General features: G+C 35.2%; 1 protein-coding gene across 31 annotated transcripts in view; it reads left to right on the top strand.

Annotated features, from left to right (window-relative positions):
- LOC307187576 (uncharacterized protein) overlaps positions 1–22,861 on the top strand; it is a 791,299-nt gene that overhangs the window by 691,575 nt on the left and 76,863 nt on the right. For 26 of the 31 annotated variants that reach the window (XR_013828646.1, XR_013828647.1, XM_079923801.1 and 23 more), the window contains 2 exons: positions 10,772–10,884; positions 14,617–14,769. The gene's annotated coding sequence lies outside the window, so the exon portion shown is untranslated. The other 5 variants (XM_079923787.1, XM_079923790.1, XM_079923793.1 and 2 more) reach the window with 4 other exon arrangements.

The following is a 22,861-nucleotide window of genomic DNA, read 5'->3' on the forward strand; positions in this document are numbered from 1 at the left end:
ACCTGCAGCCTGAGAAAAGGAGACCCCAAACATAGTAAGTAAAGAAAAATGAGAAGACAGAGAAACACACAGCAGATGAAGGATCAAGGTAAAAACCCACCAGACCAAACAAATGAAGAAGAAATAGGCAGTCTACCTGAAAAAGAATTCAGAGTAATGACAGTAAAGATGATCCAAAATCTTGGAAATAGAATGGAGAAAATACAAGAAACATTTAACAAGGACCTAGAAGAACTAAAGAGCAAACAATCAATAATGAACAGTACTATCAATGAAGTTAAAAATTCTCTAGAAAGAATCAATAGCAGAATAACTGAGGCAGAAGAATGGATAAGTCACCTGGAAGATAAAATAGTGGAAATAACTACCACAGAGCAGAATAAAGAAAAAGAATGGAAAGAATTGAGGACAAGCTCAGAGACCTCTGGGGCAATATTAAATGCACCAACATTCAAATTATAGGGGTCCAAGAAGAAGAAGAGAAAAACAAAGGGACTGAGAAAATATTTGAAGAGATTATAGTTGAAAACTTCCCTAATATGGGAAAGGAAATGGTTAATCCAGTCCAGGAAGCACAGAGAGTCCCATACAGGGTAAATCCAAGGAGAAACATGCCAAGACACATATTAATCAAGCTATCAAAAATTAAATACAAAGAAAAAATATTAAAAGCAGCAAAGGAAAAATAACATGCAAGGGAACCCTAAAAGGTTAACAGCTGATCTTTCAGCAGAAACTCTGCAAGCCAGAAGGGAGTGGCAGGACATATTTAAAGTGATGAAAGGGAAAAACATACAACCAAGATTACTCTAACTAGCAAGGATCTCATTCAGATTCGATGGAGAAATTAAAACCTTTACAGACAAGCAAAAGCTAAGAGAATTCAGCACCACCAAACCAACTTCACAACTAATGCTAAAGAAACTTCTCTAGGCAGGAAGCACAAGAGAAGGAATAGACCTACAATAACAAACCCAAAACAATTAAGAAAATGGTAATAGGAACATACATATCGATAATTACCTTAAATGTAAATGCATTAAATGCTCCAACCAAAAGACATAGACTGGCTGAATGGATACAAAAACAACACCTGTACATATGCTGTCTACAAGAGACCCACTTTAGACCTAGGGACACATACAGACTGAAAGTGTGGGGATGGAAAAATGTTTTCCATGTAAATAGAAATCAAAAGAAAGCTGGAGTAGCAATTCTCATGTCAGACAAAATAGCCTTTAAAACAAAGACTATTACAAGAGACAAAGAAGGACACTACATAATGATCAAGGGATCAATCCAAGAAGAAGATATAACAATTGTAAATGTGTATGCACCCAACACAGTAGCATGTCAATACATAAGGCAAATACTAACAGCCATAAAAGGGGAAATCGACAGTAACACAATAATAGTAGAGAACATTCACACCCCACTTTCACCAAGGGACAGATCATCCAGAATGAAAGTAAATAAGGAAATAAGCATTAAATGACACATTAAATAAGATGGACTTACACGGTATTTATAGGCATCCAAAAACAACAGAATATACTTTCTTCTCAAGTGCTCATGGATATTCTCCAGGATAGACCATATCTTGGGTCATAAATCAAACATTGGTGAATTTAAGAAAATTGAAATCATATCAAGTATCTTTTCTGACCACAATGCTATAAGGCTACATATCACTTACCGGAAAATACTGTAAAAAATTCAAACACATGGAGGCTAAACAATACACTACTAAATAACCAAGAGCTCACTGAAGAAATCAAAGAGAATATCAAAAACTACCTAGACACAAATGACAATGAAAACATGACGACCCAAAACCTATGGTATGCAGCAAAACCAGTTCTAAGAGGGAAGTTTATAGCAATAAATTCCTACCTCAAGAAACATCTCAAATAAACAACCTAACCTTACACCTAAAGCAATTAGAGAAAGAAGTACAAAAACCCCCAACGTTAGCAGAAGGAAAGAAATCATAAAGATCATATCCGAAATAAATGAAAAAGAAAAGAAGGAAACAATAGCAAAGATCAATAAAACTAAAAGCTGGTTCTTTGAGAAGATAAACAAAATTGATAAACCATTAGCCAGACTCATCAAGAAAAAAAGGGAGAAGACTCAAATCAATAGAATTAGAAATGAAAAAGGAGAAGTGACAACTGACACTGCAGAAATACAAAGGATCATGAGATTACTACAAGCAACCATATGCCGATACAATGGACAACCTGGAAGAAATGGACAAATTCTTCAAAAAGCACAACCTTCCGAGACTAAACCAGGAAGAAATAGAAAATATAAACAGACCAATCACAAGCACTGAAATTGAGACTGTGATTAAAAATCTTCCAACAAACAAAAGCCCCAGACTACATGGATTGACAGGCAAATTCTATCAAACATTTAGAGAAGAGCTAACACCTATACTTCTCAACCTCTGCCAAAATATAGCAGAGGCAGGAACACTCCCAAACTCATTCTATGAGGCTACCATCACTGTGATACCAAAACCAGACAAAGATGTCACGAAGAAAGAAAACTACAGGCCAATATCACTTATGAACAAATGCAAAAATCCTCACCAAAGTACTAGCACACAGGATCCAACAGCACATTAAAATGACCATACACAATGATCAAGTGGGGTTTATCCCAGGAATGCAAAGATTCTTCAGTATATGCAAATCAATCAATGTGATACACCATATTAACGAATTGATGGATAAATACCATATGATCATCTCAATAGATGCAGAAAAAGCTTTCAACAAAATTCAACACTGATTTATGATAAAAACCCTCCAGAAAGTAGGCATAAAGGGAACTTATCTCAACATGATAAAGGACATATATGACTAACCCACAGCCAACATTGTTCTCAATGGTGAGAAACTGAAACCATTTCCTCTAAGATCAAGAACAAGACAAGTTTGCCCACTCTTACCACTATTATTCAGCATAGTATTGGAAGTTTTAGCCACAGCAATCAGAGAAGAAAAACAAATAAAACTAATCCAAAATGGAAAAGAAGTCCAGCTGTCACTATTTGCAGATGACATGATACTATACATAGAGAATCCTAAAGATGGTACCAGAAAACTACTAGAGCTAATCAATGAATTTGGTAAAGTAGCAGGATACAAAATTAATGCACAGAAATCTCTTGCATTCCTATACACTAACGATGAAAAATCTGAAAGAAATTAAGGAAACACTCCCATTTACCAGTGCAACAAAAAGAATCAAATACCTAGGAATAAACCTACCTAATGAGACAAAAGACCTGTTTGCAGAAAACTATAAGTCAGTGATAAAAGAAATTAAAGATGATACAAACAGATGGAGAGATATACCATGTTCTTTGTTTGGAAGAATCAACATTGTGAAAATGACTCTACTACCCAAAGCAATGTACAGATTCAATGCAATCCCTATCAAACTACCAATGGCATTTTTCACAGAACTAGAACAAAAATTTTCACAATTTGTATGGAAACACAAAAGACCCCTAATAGCCAAAACAATCTTGAGAAGGAAAAACAGATCTGGAGGAAGCATGTTCCCTTTCTCAGACTATACTACAAAGCTACATTAATGAAGACAGTATGGTACTGGCACAGAAACAGAAATATAGATCAATGGAACAGGAGAGAAAGCTCAGAGATAACCCCACACACATATGGTCACCTTATTTTTGATAAAGGAGGCAACAATATGCAATGGAAAAAAGACAGCCTCTTCAATAAGTGGTGCAGGGAAAACTGGACAGCTACTTGTAAAGGAATGAAATTAGAACACTCTCTAACACCATACACAAAAATAAACTCGTAATGGATTAGAGACCTAAATGTTAGGCCAGACACAATAAAACTCTTGAGGAAAACATAAGCAGAACACTCTATGACCTAAAACACAGCAAGATCCTTTTTGACCCACCTCCTAGAGTAATGGAAATAAAAACAAAAATAAACAAATGGGACTTAATGAAACTTAAAAGCTTTTGCACAGCAAAGAAAACCATAAACAAGACCAAAAGACAACCCTCATAAAAGGAGAAAATATTTGCAAATGAAGCAATTGACAAAGGTTTAATCTCCAAAATTTACAAGCAGCTCATGTACCTCAATATCAAAAAAACAAACAACCTAATCCAAAAATGGGCAGAAGACCTAAATAGACATTTCTCCAAAGAAGATATACAGATTGCCAACAAACACATGAAAGAATGCTCAACATTACTAATTAGGGAAAAGCAAATCAAAACTACAATGAGGTATCGCATCACTCCAGTCAGAATGGCCATCATCAAAACATGTACAAACAATAAATGCTGGTGAGGGTGTGGAGAAAAGGGAACCTTCTTGCACTGTTGGTGAGAATGTAAATTGATACAGCGACTATGGATAACAGTATGGAGGTTTATTAAATAACTAAAAATAGGGTTTCCCTGGTGGCGCAGTGGTTGAGAGTCTGCTTGCCGATGCAGGGGACACGGGTTTGTGCCCCGGTCTGGGAGGATCCCACATGCCGCGGAGCGGCTGGGCCCGTGAGCCATGGCCACTGAGCCTGCGCGTCCGGAGCCTGTGCTCCACAACGGGAGAGACCACAACAGTGAGAGGCCCGCATACCGCAAAAAAAAAAAAAAAAAAACCTAAGAATAGAACTGCCATATGACCCATCAATCCCACTATTGGGCATATACCCTGAGAAAACTATAATTCAAAAAGGGTCATGTACTACAATGTTTATTGCAGCTCTATTTACAATAGCCAGGACATGGAAGCAACCTAGGTGGCCATCGACAGATGAATGGATAAAGATGTGGTACATATATAGAATGGAATATTAGCCATAAAAAGAAATGAAATTGAGTTATTTGTAATGAGGTGGATGGACCTAAAGTCTGTCATGCAGAGTGAAGTAAGTCAGAAAGAGAAAAACAAATACCGTATGCTAACACGTATGTATGGAATCTAAAAAAGAACAATGTTTCTGAAGAACCTAGGGGCAGGACAGGAATAAAGACGCAGATGTAGAGAATGGACTTGAGGACAAGGGGAGGGGGAAGCATAAGCTGGGATGAAGTGAGAGAGTGGTATGGACTTATATACACTACCAAATGTAAAATAGATAGCTAGTGGGAAGCAGCCACATAGCACAGGGAGATCACCTCGGTGCCTTGTGACCACCTAGAGGGGTGTGATAGGGAGGGTGGGAGGGAGATGCAAGAGGGAGGGGATATGGGGATATATGTATATGTATACCTGATTCACTTTGTTATAAAGCAGAAACTAACTCACCACCGTAAAGCAATTATACTCCAATAAAGCTGTTAAAAAAAATTATGAAACAGACATTTATGTTTGGATTGCTATTCAGTGATTGCATTTTGAGAGTTTTAACTAATAATTAAAGCAGACCTTAAGATTATTTGTATTTTACTTTTAAACTAAATATGTTGAAGTGCATTGGTTCTATTCAAAATTCTTCATGAGGGCCAGTTTATTTTTTCCTATTTTGTTTACTGATATATTCCATCTGCCAAAAATACTACCTGGCCAAAAGCAGTTTCTCAATAAATATTTGTTGAATAACTGACCAAATGAGGGAATGAATGAATAAGTGAATGAATGAATGAATAATATTTCCACCATTCTTAGAAATCCATGCTTAATCTGAGTTCACAGAGCTAGTAATCACACATTTAAGAGCATAGGGCAGATTTTCCTTCAGAGAATTTTCAACTAGCCAATAAAGTATCTTAAAATAAACTGTATTATAAATATATTTAGGTTGAGCATGCTCTCTGTAATTCATATAGACTCCTCATTTCTTATTACTTATTCTGATTCTTGCAAACGTATTTTTTATTTAGACTTTGCAGACACTTGAATACATAACCACTCTACCAAGTGTTTTTCAATTTTTTGGTCCTTGAATCAGAAATACCAGTATTACCTGGGACCTTGTTAAAAATGTAAATGCTCAGGTAACCTATGGGTTACCAAGTTACTACAGGTGATTATAATACCCTCTAAAGTTTAAGAACAACTATTGATATTAGGAAGGCATTACCTGGTAACCTCTCTCAGTTAAGGCATACCTTAGAACAGCAACAAGAGAAACAAACACAGCAGAAGTATAACAGATTCCTATGCCCCATCCCAGATATTCCTACAGAGACAGAATCTATGGGATCAGGTACCAGAAATCTGGATTATTAATTAGTCTTTCCCACCCTGCCCCCCAGAATAACTGTTTTGAAGTTAGGCTAACAGGGTCCAAAGATTGGTACTGAGAGACCCTTGGGCTAGGTGACCTCGCCTTTGCAAAGCTGTCCAGTTACCTTTCATGCTATGTCAATGAAAGAAGCTGAGGGGTCATGAGGGGTCAAACCAGAGCAATGAACACTGTAGTACTTTCATCACTATGAATATTGACTCCTGTCTCCTTTTCTTCATTTTATGTAAACCTCAGGTTCTCTTTCTGCCTTTTGCTAACTTTCAGTCTTGGCAACAAGTCTTCTTATACTGGTGAGCAGTGTTCCTGGATCTATCCTAATAGAAACCAACTAACATGTCTCTCACTTGTGATGGTACTAGAGGATCCCTCAGGAGTACAGTATTATGGGGACTCTCACACCCCTTTTTTTCTGGTCTCCATTTCCATTCTATACTTGTGCAATGAATCTGCTTAGCGTTATAGTTACTACATTTACTTTTCCACTAAAAGTTGCTGATTAATTTAATTAATCATTTTGGTGGTGGATATCTTCTGTAAACTGATCCCAAGCCACCTTTCTACTCATGACTCTAATTAATTATCCAAATACGTAAATCTTCTGTGTCACACAGTATAACTCTAAGTAAGTTCTTCCACCACCTTTGCATATAGCTGCATGTTACTTATCTCTTGTGGACCAAGTTGAACTACGCCTCTTATGGAGAGTGTATACACTGTCCAGAGAAGGCTGTGACATTATTCTTATTTCCCCAGTAGTCATTCCTGAAAGAGCCCAAGTGGTGTTTGTATTAGAAATAAAATGCAAAGAGTGGCTATACAAGAATCACCACAAAGATTATCATAAAGCCATCCATAAAGACATCATTGATGTATGTTTTTCCTCAAAGAATGAAGATTCAAATAAAGCTATTACTTGCCTTAATAATAATGCCCAATTAATAAAATGCAAAGGAACCAAACCCCCATAGCACAGTTTTTATATTCAAAATAGAATCGGTCTTCCCAGTAAAATATCATATTTGACTTACTACTGCAAACGGCAGTAACAGAATCACCATATTAACTTACTTCAAGAAGGAAATCCTTCTCTCCTTCTTTCATTTCTTAAAGAAATTCCTATGGTGCAATGAGTGTAACATAAAACAAAAGACTTACTGGTGAAAGCAAAAGAGCAGAAACCTAATTCAAATAAGATAGTTCAAATATTTGCATCACTTAAGTAACAAAGTATCATTTTATTAGGTCATGTTTTCACTTATGTAAAATGAGTGTGCTAAAGATATGTATATATATAAATTATTCAATATGATACATATGTATATGTATTTATATAACAAGCTATAAAAGTTAGGGAAATTTAAAAACATTGTTAGAATAAAATAACATGAAATAAGATAAAAATTTTATCTTTTTGATTTTTAATAAAATTGTGGGTCTTTAAACCTAATTTTTTATGTTAAAAATGGTTAATAGTTCTAAAAATATAAGTCTTTAAAAAATGTTCATAGAAACCTTCAAAAGGCCACATCTTCGTAATATGCAAGTTTCACCACTGGGAATTAGGTCTTGAGTGAAAAAAGTGAGAATTTTATTTCCCTTTCTATGCATGTCTTATGCAGGTATTTGATGATTATATTTTATTATTTAATAAAATAAAACTGCTGAGTGGCAATGATTCTTAAGACAGTTTAATCCGTTGTATCCTGATTTCATTCAAAGCAGTACACAAATACATGGCTACTGTTTTTATGTCCTGAGTCCCACTCTTAGAACAGAATTTATATACTATCTTTTTTCAAGTCATTTGTCAGTAGACAGAAAGAAGAAAGACGGTATTATATATTGATAAGAGTTTTTACTAAACTTGATTTTGAGGAAGGAAGAAGAGAGGAGAAAGATAAAAGAAGAAAATGAAGCCTACAGTTCTGCTTCACAGTACTTCTCATGCACTTGTCAGTGTGTTGTTGTTTCATGTGCTTTCCTCTCTGCTGATGGTGGTATGCATTCCCTCAACCATTCAAAATGGCAACAAATGTGATGCCAACTTAAAGGAAATTTAAGAAGCACTGAATGACTGTATTATTCAGGTTAGCTATGGAATAGATGTTGCAGCATGTCTGATGTTTTGACATTCCATGGAGAAATCTGATCCGGGTTGTTGCCTATCAAATCAATGCATTGGACAAAGACTACTATGTCTTCAAGGAACAGAAGTGTTAACAGCTAAGTTCCAGTGTCACTGCAGGAGATAAGGATAGATGTTAGGCCAGGTGGAATTTAAGACTCATGAACTTATAATGTGATTTGGAATATAAGAAGAACCTATTCTACGTTCTACATGGCAAGTAGCTAGGCATAAAGGATATCATAATGCTGAGCCATTTTTGTTATAATTGAATGCCTTAAAAACCAATCAAAAGAAACAAAACCTTTAATCTAGTGAATACAATTGTCTATCGACCAAATAATGAGCATAGTTAGAAAGGTAGACAAATCTAAGACACAATGCCTTTCCAGAAAATTTACAATTTACTGGGGAGAAAAGAATAAAAACATGGAATTAAAAACAGCATATATAGGTATATATATCTAGGTATGTATAGTACATGCATATAAATTCAATGCTATATTGTATAATATAGTCAATAAGTATTATTAGTATTCAACAGAATTAAATTATGAGTATTGAAATAGTTCCATTGAGGAGGTAACCTCAATGGAACTATTGAGGTTCCTGTAACCAGATCTTTGGAGAGGAGTAGAATTTGAATACGAGGAAGAGTTCTAGGAGGAAGATGACTGGACATTTCTATCAGGAGAAAACCAATACAGTACAAAATACAGCCATTTGCCTTTTTGAGAAAGGATGGTGCATACACCTGGCCAAGATTACCTTTGGGACTATATTGGGTAGGGAGGGCAGAGGGGAGATTTATGCTGATGAACTTAGAAGGGGTAAAGTTGGATGCTGAAACTCGTCCTGCCTACCCTCTATTCCTTCACCTGAACTAGGGGATAAATCCTACTCTGTTTTCCTGTCTACTTATTATAGGAAGGCAAAGTAATGTTCTGCTGATCAAGAAGAAGAACTGCATGCACATTTAAAAGTGCTTCCTGTTTAAAGGAGATCAGCTTGGTGCTTTGTGACCACCTAGAGGGGTGGGATAGGGAGGGTGGGAAGGAGACACAAGAGGGAAGGGATATGGGGATATATGTACACATATAGTTGATTCACTTTGTTATACAGCAGAAACTAACACAACATTGTAAAGCAATTATAGTCCAATAAAGATGTTTTTAAAAAGTGCTTCCTGTTTAGATATCATCTTTATGATATTTTACATCATTATGACAGACTTGGAGTAATGAAGTTATGATAAGAGATGTAATTTTAAAGTAGAGATGTCTAAGTCAGAACTGCATATACTATGTTATTACATGTGTATTACACAGATCTCAGTAGCAACTGAAATAGTGCAGGTTGCTATTCCTACAAGCACTTACTTCATTTCACTAGCTCTTAATTTTCTCCAAATGTTTATATGGAGGCAGGGAGCAGGGACAGAAGAGTAATGTGGCTGTAATTATGAGGCTTTCTGGGGCACAATAAACCAAAACAGCAATGCAGAAATAATTTGAAAACAAATCCCTGAGAGCAAAACTATCCACCAGAAGAGAAAGGCAGGGCCTGGTGATCTGAGTACAGAAATATAGGTCACAGGCATAGCCTCTGGAGCAAAGAACTCAAAAGAATGTTTGTTCAGTGGTTACCAACACAAGTCACAGCTTTAGAGCCAAACTGCCTGGGCATGGCTCCTGGTGCCACTAGTTACCTGTGCAACCTGGGACAGTGACTTCACTTCTCTAGGCCCAATTGTCCCCTCAGAACCTGCTTCATAAAATTGTGATGCGGGTTAAAAGAATTACAATTTGTGAAAATCGTAGCACTCAGCATGTGGTGTCACAGAAGGAGTGTGAGTGTGTACTGTATTATCCCCAAAAGGACATTTTTAAGAGTGAAAGGGGGTGCTAAAAGCATTAAAGTTTATACATTATTTTGAAATGTTTATTTATTGGTCAAATAAACCACAGTTTTATTGTCAACCAAAAATAATTTTCAAAAATAAACCTTTTTCTTAAAGATGAAATAATTTATTTATATAAATTAAAACAAAAGTACTTATTTATTGGATATTATGAAGGAACATAAGTAGAAAAAATATTTTTGGTACATTTTCATGAACACAATCAGTTTTCTTAGTTTGTTTTCATTATTGTGTTACTGGTTTTGTTCCCTAGAACATACTTTGTTTTTCAATGTGGTTTTTTAGAAACATTTTTAACAGCTTTATTGAGGTATTTACATGCCATAAAAATCCATTTATTTTAAGTGTATAATTCAGTGTTTTTAAATAAATTTCAGAGTTCTGTGAATATCATCACAAAGGCTTTCTATTTTTAACTTCTTCATAAAATTACCTGTAATATTCTTCCAAGTTTCTTTTTTTTTCAGGTTAATCAATTTGAAATAGTTAATGCCTTCAATTTACTCTTCTCCGTGGACCATAATAAATTTAAATGAGAAAATGATGTGTTAACATCTACTGAAGTATCTGATAACTCATGGTAAGTTCTAAATTTCTAAAAATAAAATATATTCAATTCTAATTTTTTTAATGTAAAAATATGTACATAGTACTGTCTAATTATTTTTACAGGTACTGTCTTTTTGTTTCATTCACATTACCTTTCACCTATATCTAACAACTCTTTTTATAAGACTATACGTTTCAAATAAATTAGCTATTCCTGACTATTTTGAATGTTTTGCCATATTTAAATCCTGTAAAACTGTAGGCTTTCTAATTTTCTTTTCCATTTTAGTATACAGCATACATTTTTTCAGTTAAAACTAGGAACTCCACATTTTTTTCCCCACAAGTTAAGATATTTTGCAGCACAATCTTAAAATTAAAAATTAAATAGTACGTGCTGTTTGAGTATTCACCGTTTAAATTTCTCAATTTTTGCAGTTATTACAAGGATAAATTTTAATTTCTTTCTGTTTGCGGAAAGTTCCCTATTGTTTTTCAAGGTGGCTGCACCAATTTACATTTCCAGCAACAGGGCACAAATGTTCTCTTTCCTCCACTTTCCCAAAACTTATCTCTTGTCTTCGATGATAGCCATTTTAACAGGTGTGAGGTAATATCTCCTTGTGGTTTTGATCTGCATTCCCGAGATCATTAGTGATGATCACCTTTTCACGTACTTGTTGAGCATTTTATGTTTTCTTTGGAAAAATATTTATTTAGATCTTCTGCTCATTTTTAATGGGATTGTTTGTTTTATTGCTATTGAGTGTATGAGTTCTTTATATATTTTGTGTATTAACCTCTTATCATAAATATGATTTATAAATGTTTTATCCCATGGGGTAAGTAGCCTTTACATTTTGTTAATGGTTACCTTTGCTGTGCAGAACTATTTAGTTTGATATGGTCCCACTGGTTTATTTTTGCTTTTATTGCCTTTACTTTGGTAACAAATCCAAAAACTCATTGCCAAGACCAATGTCACACAGCTTACTTGACATTTTCTTCTAGTAGTTTTACTGTTTCAGGTCTTCTGTTCAAGTTTTTCATTCATTTTGAGTTGATTTTTGCTTACGGCATAAAATGGGATCCAGTTTCATTCTTCTTGCATGTGGCTGTCCAGTTTTCCCAACATCATTTATTGAAGAGACTATATTTTCCACACTGTATATTTTTTTCACATTTTATATTCTTGGCTCCTTTATCTTAAATTAATTGACAGTATATTGTGGCTTTATTTTGGGTTTCTCTATTCTGTTACATTGATCTATATGTATGTTTGTATGCCAGTACCAGAGTGTTTTGATTACTGAAGCTTTATAATATAGTTTTAAATCAGAAATTGTGACACCTTCACCTTTATTCTTCTTTAAGATTGCTTTAGCTATTAGAGGTCTCTTTTGGCTCCATACAAATTTTAGAATTGATTTTCTATATCTGTTCTGATTTTTAACACAGTGATACAAAAATATAAAAGGGTTTTAATACCTTTTTTAGAATACTTTGGTTTACTTATAAAGCAGTTCTTCAAAGGATAAAACATTTCTAAAATCTGTTTATTGACAATGAAAAGAGAAAGCATGTACTACCATATTACTTTAAAAATTATTCATCATTAACTGCATCACAAAAATTCTATATTTTAGCCAGTCCTACTTTGCAGAAATTAAAAACAAAACAAAACACCTGTAAATCCTGACCATACTTACTTCTATTTTAATTGGAGTTTTTCACAGTTTGCTTGTAAACAAAAGGATAAAGTATGTGTTCACCACAGCCAACTCTAAGAATGTTTCTGTTCCATAAGTTTCCTAATTTGACAGCCAACTCTAAGAATGTTTCTGTTCCATAAGCTTCCTAATTTGGCAAGAATATTTTTAACATGACTTTTTTTCACCAATATTTATACTTACATTATCATTACAAAACCAAGTAATTTTATTTATTTATTTTAAAACTTTTTAAACTAAATTTACAATTTGTCAAATGTTTCATTTCAGCAAAATGAATTACCCTAATCTTTACTTTGATTTTATAAATGGGATCAAAATACTGAACTGCTGTTGGAATTAGTATGTTGATATGAAACATCTGATAACAAGGATATAAAATTAACACAATTTAACCTTTTGCAAAGTTCTGCTAATAGAGCCAGTACATAAACAGCTATCACTTTACTTTTTAAAAAATATTTATTTATTGATCGATTAATTTTGGTTGTGCTGGGTCTTAGTTGCGGCATGCAGGATCTTTAGTTGCAGCATGCAGACTTCCTAGTTGTTCATGCAAACTCTTAGCTGTGGCATGCATGTGGGATCTAGTTCCCTGACCAGGGATTGAACCCAGGCCCCCTGCATTGGGAGCATGGAGTCCTATGCACTGGACCACCAGGGAAGTTCCTCACTTTACTTTTTTTATGTGCACAAGGAACTTTGGACTTAAGCATGAGCAAAATTAATGAAGAACATTTATTTGATCTAAATGAAAAGCCTAGTTTTAAGACTAATATAAAAACCTACCTTCTTTAACTACATTTGTTAAAATATCATCTTTGGCAAGACTCTATAAACTACTAAATTTTGAAGTAGATGCTGATGCTTTTCCAAAAGAGTTGCATCTTATTTTTTCATGTGTTTATTGATATAATTCCAATCCCTGTAGTGAATAATAACTATCAACAAGCATTTTGTGCAAGTTAAAATTTCACCCTCATTCTTGGCATATAAAAAGTCAATAATTAACTTTTCATTAAGAATATTTTTTAAAATAATTTTTATTTATTGCAAAAGGCAAAAAGCCACAGATTTTTAAGGAAATATATACATATATGATATATAATAATTCTTATATATATTCAGTGGCTGAATAACTGAAAGGTGGAGTTCTAACAAACCATCTCCATGTGTTTGAATGCAACTATGAATAATATTGCATTGCTTGCAAATTAAAAAATCTAGGACAATGCTAACAGGAAGCAGGGACAACAAATGTGTCTTTGGACACTCCAAGCAAATCTGGGTATATGATCCCCCCCTACAAAAGAGTCAATGCTCTTACTGTCTGTGCGTGGATCAACTGAACTATACAAGGATCAAAGTAAAGCACGATCACAAATTCCATTAGTCATGTACGTATTTTTATACAACTTACATTTTAATACTGGGTTGCTTGTGCACGAGAAAACACCAAATTTCAAATTAATTTAGGGCTGGCATGATTTTGTTTGCACATGCTAACCTAGCTCCCTCCGCAGCCACTCACTATTCATCATTCCATTAGCAGAGGATACAATTAAGTCTGCTTATTTTGTGCTTTTTAAGCATGCCTACTGAGAGGAGACTTAATATCTTTACCTTTTCTGCCTTTTGATGCTACCTATAGGATAAGGACAAGCACATATACTGACAGCATTTAAGGAGTTAATAAACAATGAAAGTCTGTTGGTGGCTAATCTGCTTGAACATCATAGAATCATATTAAGTACTATTTGTTGAATATTTCTATAAACAAGGCATTAGGTAGTTTTTCTGATACCCATATGGCCCTGGGTCAGTCCTGTCATCTCTTTAAGTGAATTTCCTCATCTCTTAAGTAGACATGCGTGATTATCTAAAAAGTCTAGATGGAATTGAGTCTATTAGGAATATCAGTTACTTCAGGGAAAACATGTTTATTGTGAAAAACATGGTCTGGTTCCAATAAATTGTTAGCATGCTTGATCATTGATATCTTTACCATGTAAAAAAATTATTTTTATTCCCAGCTGCACTGATGAGGAAACAAATACCGAAAATTCAGAGTAAATTCTACCAGGCCACACAGCGAGGTCTGATAGAGCCAGGAGAGACTTACGAAATCCAGACTCCCCGACTAATGTTCTATCAGCTAGACCTCCAAATGAGCCTCACAAATGTAGGTAAGTAATAGCTTTCCCTAAGACACTCATGAACCAAAACAGAGCAATACTTCATTCCATGTGATGTCTAATTTGAAATGCAAACAATTGCCAATTTGTTTGACTTGTATTTATAATTATTTCCTTGTGAATTACTCATCACTAAATGCTTTATAAATATTTTCTCTCTTTCCCAATGTCTATGGAATGATCATAGCATAGAAAATGTTGACTTTCAAAGATTTATTAATATCTCTTTCTGAAATAACATGTATTTGTAAGATATGGTAAAAGCACTTTTAAAGAAACAAATCTTGAATTTGAATTCCCTCTCCGACAATGACTAAACTGACGTTCTTATTAAGATGAAGTGCACTGTGACTTTTTTGTAAAGGTAGCCATTATATAACAAGTAGAAAGTAAATATGTATATTTGAATTTAGTTGAGCACAGCCTCACCATCAACTCCTTCTGATAGATTTTTAGACTTCACTACCTTTATGTAAGCTGAAGGTATTGCATTGGATGAATTAGTGAATCTGTTTTTACTTTTGCCTATAATGAAAAGAAACAAACTAGTGGCCATAATATGGCAGCATGCATCATATGCTTACCGTAATCTAGAATGTTAACTCTACATGAAGAACTGAGCCTTTTATTTCTCAGTCTTTTTGAACATGAGACATAATTTAAAGCATTTCTAGATAGTAACATAATTACCCCTTTACTCAGGAATTTAAATTCAGATTAGAATACGGAGCTTAGTAACATGACTCAGAATATTGTTCTTACTCTTTGTTTGTAATCATTTCAATATCAAATACTTTTTAAAGAAAAAAGAAAACAGCAGTTCTCCCCCTTTTTGGTCTTGATTGCTATCATATGGTGATTGTATATGTGTTTTTCAATCTTTCCCATGAAAAACTTGTTTTGAATTTAAATCAGCCTAAATACTAAAAACTCTAACATCCCCTTTTAAAAACAGAAATTCAAAATTGTTAAATATTAATGGCAATTCCCTTAAGCAAGAGAGAAAGGAAAACCATTAGAAGAAGTTCAGAGAAACGTAACATACTTATTAATGAGCCGCAGGATTGGCTTATAAGGAAAGATTAAAGAAAAAAATTTAAAAAGGAAAGCTAGACTTGTTGCAGGAAAAGACCATGGTGACCAAAGCTGCAGCAGTAATATAAACAGTCTGGGTGGAGACACTTCACATTTTGGTATAAGTGAGGGGGGAAAATGACCCAGCTCATTTGCTAATGCTAAGTATTACTAGGTGCCAAATGCAGTAATCAAAAAGTAAGCCCTCAGTTTTAAATATTATTTAAAATATCTTGAAGAAAGACAGTTTAAAGTGATAAAGTATGATAATAATCAAATGGATATGGAGTTTTGAAAAATATTTATTCAACTCAATCCCTACTCCCTACTGCCTACATCCTCAGATAGTAAAGAAAAAAAAAAAAAAAGAGAGAGAGAGCCATGTAGACATAAAAGTCTCAACTCCGTATCTTAACAGGAGACTCACTTAGTATGACTGACACAGAAATGCATAAAAAGGGACAAGATAATATGAGGGACAGGGTAGAGGGAGAGGAAAATGCTCATTTTAAAAGAAAAAAAAAAGACCGTGTGAAACATGAAAAGTCACCCCATATCTGAGAGATTAAAAAGGGAAGTCGAGAATATCATGCAGTTTCCCATTCCCCTTACCTGATTCTTCTCGCCACTTCATTGGTTAAGTTTTATAGGTTGCAGTAACTGGCATGGAAGAGGTATGGCTGTCAGCTGTTCACAATGCAGAATTTTGAAAAGGTCAGCATAGTAGCAGTATGACAGGCCATGTAAGTCATCATGTGACTTATAACTCATTTGTAAGTGGAATGAGAACTAGAGCAAATTAATGTAAACTCTGCCATAAGACCTCTGAAAACATGTTAGCTATATTGAAAGCTAGGCTTTCCTTTCTATCTAGAAAGACAGATAGATATGTCCTCACAAATGCATTGCCTTTCTCAGGAGCAGCAGAAATGAAAAATAAGTTCAATTTTCTGTGAAGAGGTTTAAAGAAAAGATATTAGCAGAAGGAAGTCAGTTTGGGTATGAATATTATGTATATACAGATAGTATATGTGTTTAGGTTCTGGTTGGTGCCATTTGGACATCATTTTATGATCAAAAAGAAAAAAATTCTTAAGACTTCAAGTTACATATTTTCCAGGGATGTTAAAATAACATTGTCAGTCAAAAGAATATATTTATGACATTCCATAGTTTTATTGTGATGGATCTTTTAATTGTGGAACTGTATCTTACATTACCATGGGCCTAATTTTATACCATTAACCAAATATTGTTTTTTGAATGAAAACTAGTAAGGTGCACATATATCATAGTACATACTTTAGTCCTGAAATGCTAGAATAAGTTGCTGGACATGCTACAGGTGATTGATATGGAGTAGTGAAAGAGTTAATTATCCATAATACCATTTTTCCCACCAGACATCCCACTGTGCCTCTGCTATACACTTAGGCACAGTTCCTAATGGCAAAATCTATTAGAACGCACAATATTCTCCCAAGGGAGGTAGTGGAAGTCCTGTCACTCGAGACATTTAAAACTGCACTGGATAAAGCACTGGAGAGGCGTGAGTGCATGATCTCCAACCCTCAGGATAGAATACATGACCTAACGGGTGCTTTTCCACCCCTTAATGTCTTTGATTTGCTGGGTTTTAATAGTTACTTCATATTTAAGTAGATCTAGAACAACAGTCTATTTCTTTCAATGGGAATTTAGTTTGGTCTATAAAGTGTCAAGACAGAGGTGACAAGGCAAACCACAAGGGAATGAAGGAAGCCTCATGGAAATTTAATTGATTTGGAGGAGGGTTTAGCAAACACAACAGTGTATTAAGGTTTAGCAAATGCCTCAACTTTTTTCAAATGTTTTCAGTTCAAGGAAACCCAAAACACATTTGGCTAAACACTTTTTCCTTGATTTTCAAACCCATGTGTATTTCAAGGGAAATTTAATCCATGTGTTTCTGATTCATTTACACTTAGCTCATCAAAATGTGGTTTCGTAAGACCCATTTGATGTCTAAGAAGCCTTGTGAGCTTTTTTATAAGCCTTTTTTCTTTGAACCAGGAAGTTGCTTTTTGCCAAAAGTCAATGGAACTTCAGCCTGAAAAGAGTCAGTTGTGTTTGGAATCCTCGAAGTTGGTGGGAGCTAATGAAGGAGGGTGGCGACACTGATTCAGATGGAATGAATGTTTCCATTTCTAATATATTATCTATTCAAATGACTTAAAAACTTCATGTTTTTCTCAATTTATAGGGAAAAAAATCCATCTGAAATTTTTGAAAACCTTGTAGAAAACATAAGGATGAATTTATTACTGGATGCAATATTGCCATGTATTCTGGTAATTATCCACTAAAGTGACTGTTGGTGATGAGTAATCAGGGCAGTAATGTCGTTTATCTCAGGGCAATTATAAAGAAATGACTCAAAAAGGTGTTTAGATTGGGCATCTTTCTATATTAAAAGAAAAAAGCCTCTGCCTAGTTTTTTTTGCTCTGTGCACAGCACTACTGGTTCTTTAAACAAGAAAGGAGACAAATAAGACTCAGTGAATGTGCTGATTCAGGTGCATACAATCCCCTATCTCATTGCCGGTGTTCTTAAAGAGCATCTGGGGTAAGGAAACGTACATCCGGTCCATCCGTCAAGAGTCCATGAGAAAGCCAACAATGTTTGCACCTGCAGGATGAATTACATCTTTGGTGAGTGTAGGAAGCTACATAATGAAACAGCTGAATGGCTGATACATTTCTTTTCCCTTGCTCCTACCATACCTTCTTTTTGCACTACCTTTTATTTTTCCTACTTCTTCCTCTCCCCTTTCCCCACCTTTACACAATTACCACTAGATAATAGAACAAATGTGACATGTTCATCCAAGGATGGGTTGACATGGTTTACACATTGCTTTCATTTGGTTGTTCTTTGGATGAATTCTTCGTTGAGAACAAGATAATGAAAACCATACGGTCATTGAACACAAAATCTGCCGTCACTTTGGCTGTTCCCTTACAGCCCATTTCATTTCATGAAGGCTGGTCCTTGAGTTTACTCCAATATAAGAGCCCAACCAGGTGGAATCCTGCCCCCTATGGGTATGGATCATTCAGCAAATACTGCCAATTTAGTTCTTGCCTGTCACCTCTACATCAGAGAGCTCATTTGAATGTAGCACCTCTTGCTTACCTGGTGTAGCTTTAGAAACTTGGCCTTTTAAGTATTCTTAGAGTTCTGTTCAGGGACCTTCATTGTGAGAACTAAAGACAGAAGAACCAGGATAGGTGACAACTGAGAATTAAAAGAACATTAAGTTTATTTCTCGTTTGTCACTTGTTTTACACAGACACCAAAGAGACATCTCAGCTATATAAATTCATCTCTGAAAACACAAAGGTAAAAGCTGTTATTTGTGGTTTAAGATACAAAAATATTTTCTCTTAAAATTGGCTGCAGAGGCTTTTCTGCACTGACAGAATTTATGAAAATACCCAATCTATTATGTCTAATTTCATTTCCTTTCTCAAAGACATATAATTGAGAATAAAAACTGCAGTCAATATTCAAAATATAACCCATACATCTTTCTAATGCAGGAGAAATATTGTCAAGTTCTTTTTCAGTACAAATATATGTTTTGCTTTTAATTATCAGAAATCTTTATTATTGATCAAGCAAAACAAACTTTGTATAATATAGAATTATCTTATCTCTCCCCGTAAGTGTAGAAATGGAAACAGAGTGATTAACAACAAAATATACAAACTTCTGTAATTTATGTTACTGAGAGATAGAAACAAAGTGATTAACAGAAAAATATAGAAACTTCTGTAATTTATGTTACTGAGAGATGGAAAGGAATCTATAATAATTTTGTCCAAACTCCTAATTTTATGTTGAAGAAACAAAAGATGTAGAGAGCTTAGGAGACTTGTTCAAAGTTCCCCGACTGTCTTGTATCAGAGTGGACATTAGCATTTAGTTCTCTTAAATACTAGTCCAATGCTGTTTTAACAATCAGTAAAATTTCTATAGGAAGAATATATTCCCGGAATAGGACACATCAAATAAGACTACATGGGGTCTTTGAATTTGAAAAGTTCTCACTAGGTAGAATTCTCATATTCAGAACAGATTAAAGTCGAATTCACTCACTGAGGTGGAACTGAGAGCCCTAGATCCTCATATGTTTGTCTCTCTTACCCCTACCTCCTGAGAGGACTCAAAGGCGTCTTAGAAGAACACCACATTTTCCTTAGGACCATGTCTTGAAAACTCCAATAACTTCTCCAATTGTGGAGAATAGACCCTAAAGTGACCCCCAATGACCCGGCTGAGTTAGTTTGCCATAAAAAAAATACCACAGACTGGGTGGCTTAACAATAGAAATTTATTTTCTGGGGGTTAGAAGTCTGAGACCAAGTTGTCAGTAGGGTTGATTTTTTCTGAGATTTCTCTCCTTCACTTGTAGGTGGCCATCTTCTCCTCGCAATTTCACTTGGTCTTTCCTCTGTACATGTCTGTCTCCTACTCTCCTTTTCTTGCAAGGACACCAGTCTTGCTGAATTAGAGCCCACCCTAATAACCTCATTTTAACTTAATTACCTCTTTAAAGACCCTATCTTTATTATTTTTTAAATTTTTATTGAAATATAGTTGATTTACAATGTTGTGTTAATTTCTGCTTTACAGCAAAATGATTCAGTTATACATGTACACATTCTTTTTTTTATATTCTTTTCCATTATGGTTTATCATAGAATATTGAATATAGTTCCCTGTGCTATACAGTAGGACCTTGTTGTTTATCCATTCTATATATAATAGTTTGCATCTGCTGATCTCAAACTCCCACTCCATCCCTCCGCCACCTCCCTCCCCCTTGTCAACCACAAGTCTGTTCTCTGTGTCTGTGAGTCTGTTTCTGCTTCATAAAAGTTCATTTGTGTCATATTTAAGATTCCACATATAAGTGATATCATGTGGTATTTGTCTTTCTCTTTCTGACTTACTTCACTTAGTATGGTAATCTCTTGTTCCATCCATGTTGCTGCAAATGGCATTATTTTGTTCTTTTTTATGGCTCAGTAGTATTCCATTGTACCACATCTTGTTTATCCATTCATCTGTAAAGACCCTGTCTTTAAATGCAGTCACATTCTTAGGAGTCACACTTCAACAAATGAATTTGGGGGAACACAGTTCAGCCTCTAACACCTTCTTCTGTTTATACCTTTGTTATAATCTCCTCCTTTGAGAGTGGGTGAGAATTTTTCCTTGATTCCAAATAGTGGAATATGCCAAAGGTGATGGGAGTTGCTCCATGATTACACAACATTTTACAATAACCTGCCTGTCTTGCTGGAAGACTTGCTTTAGAGTCTTTCTTTCTTTTGGACTTGGGACTAGTAAGTGGCCATGTTAGGAGGTTTGCACAACAAAGAGCTGAGAAAGGTCTTCAGCCAATATCCAGCAAGAAGCTACCTCCCTCAGTGTTATAGCCAATAAAGATAAATTCTGCTATCCACTTGCATGAACATGGAATTGAATCCTTCCCCAGTCAGGCCTTCAAAGGAAAATCATAACCCTTGCCAACACCTTGACTGTGGCCTTGCTGAAAACTCAGCCAAGACATTCCCCAGCTCCTGACCCACAGAAACTGTGAGGTAATAAATACATCTTGTTTTAGGCCACTAAGGTTGTAATTTGTTAGATGGTATAGAAAACTAACACCTAAAAATCCGTGAGTGGCTTTGGAACCAGGCTGTGGGTTGAGATGAGAGAAATTTTGATAAGCATGATAGGAAATGCCTAAATAGCCTAGAACAGCTCATTGGCAGGTGTCTGGCCAACATCATTAAAGACACTGTCAATGAAGGCTCACAGTGAAGGTGGGAGCATTTTATTGAAAGCTGGAGAAAGAGGGATCCTTGTTATATAGTGGAAGACAGCATAAGCAAAATTGTCTCCTAGAGATATGTGGAAAGCAGAACCTGTAAATAATGAATTTGTTCATATAGCTGATTTTCAAGCAAAGTGGTGAAGGTGCTGCCTTGTTGATTTTTACTGATTGTAGTAAAATGTGAGAAGAGAGAGGCAAATTGAGGGAAGAACTATTAAAAAAATTATCCTTAAGAGATTTACTGCCAGGAAAGATTGCTCTGGAGAAAAAGTCGAGGATGTGATTCTATAACCTTTTCATTAAACCTCAGAAAATTAAAAGGTTAGGCTATTCCGTCACAAAAAAGGACCTTTCTAGAGAGCAACAGTGTGCCTCACAGATCCTCCCAATCAAACCATAAAGATTCTACTAAGTTAACTGTGGTGTCCCTTAGCCATTTTAGCAGGACACCAAGGTAGAGAAGGAATTATCCCCAAAAGATCTGTGAGCCTGGATTTTGTCTTATGACATGAACCCCATTAAAATTCACAGGAGACCCAGAAAATACTTGAGTTAGTGGTTTCAACGTAGAAGTCACTACCAGATGAATTAAAAAAGACCGAGAGTACAATATGAAAGGAGGGTGTCTCACCCCCCAGGTTCTACTGGCAGGAAGTCCTGATAAAGTTCCTCAGCTGTAAACCTATGCTACCTTTCATGAAAGAGGAAGAGTGACCAAAAAGCTGAACCAAGAGCCAGAAGATAGAGCCTAGAGCCACAGAGGATTGTTCTCTGTCCTTGAAATTGAATCAAGAAACTCCCAACATTTGCCTGGCTGGACTTCAGGATTTCCATAGAGCAGTGACTCCTTTTTATCTTCCATTTTCCCCCTTTTTGAACTTGGATGTCTATAAATGTTATTTTTGTCTGTCCCATTATTTTATATTGAGTTTGTTAAAGGCAGATAGCTTGCATTTGTAGTGTTACAGGGTTACAGATGGAGAGAGTGCCTCAAAAACTAGTTGTTCTTAATAGATTCTACCCAGAAACATCATTCTTACCTAGACCTGATTTACATAATGAGATTTTGAATTTTGAGCTTGTGCTATAAAGAGATGAGACTCTTGGGAACTTGGAAGGGG

The sequence above is a fragment of the Stenella coeruleoalba genome (assembly GCF_951394435.1).
Source record: "Stenella coeruleoalba genome assembly, chromosome: 6".
Lineage (NCBI taxonomy): Eukaryota > Metazoa > Chordata > Mammalia > Artiodactyla > Delphinidae > Stenella > Stenella coeruleoalba.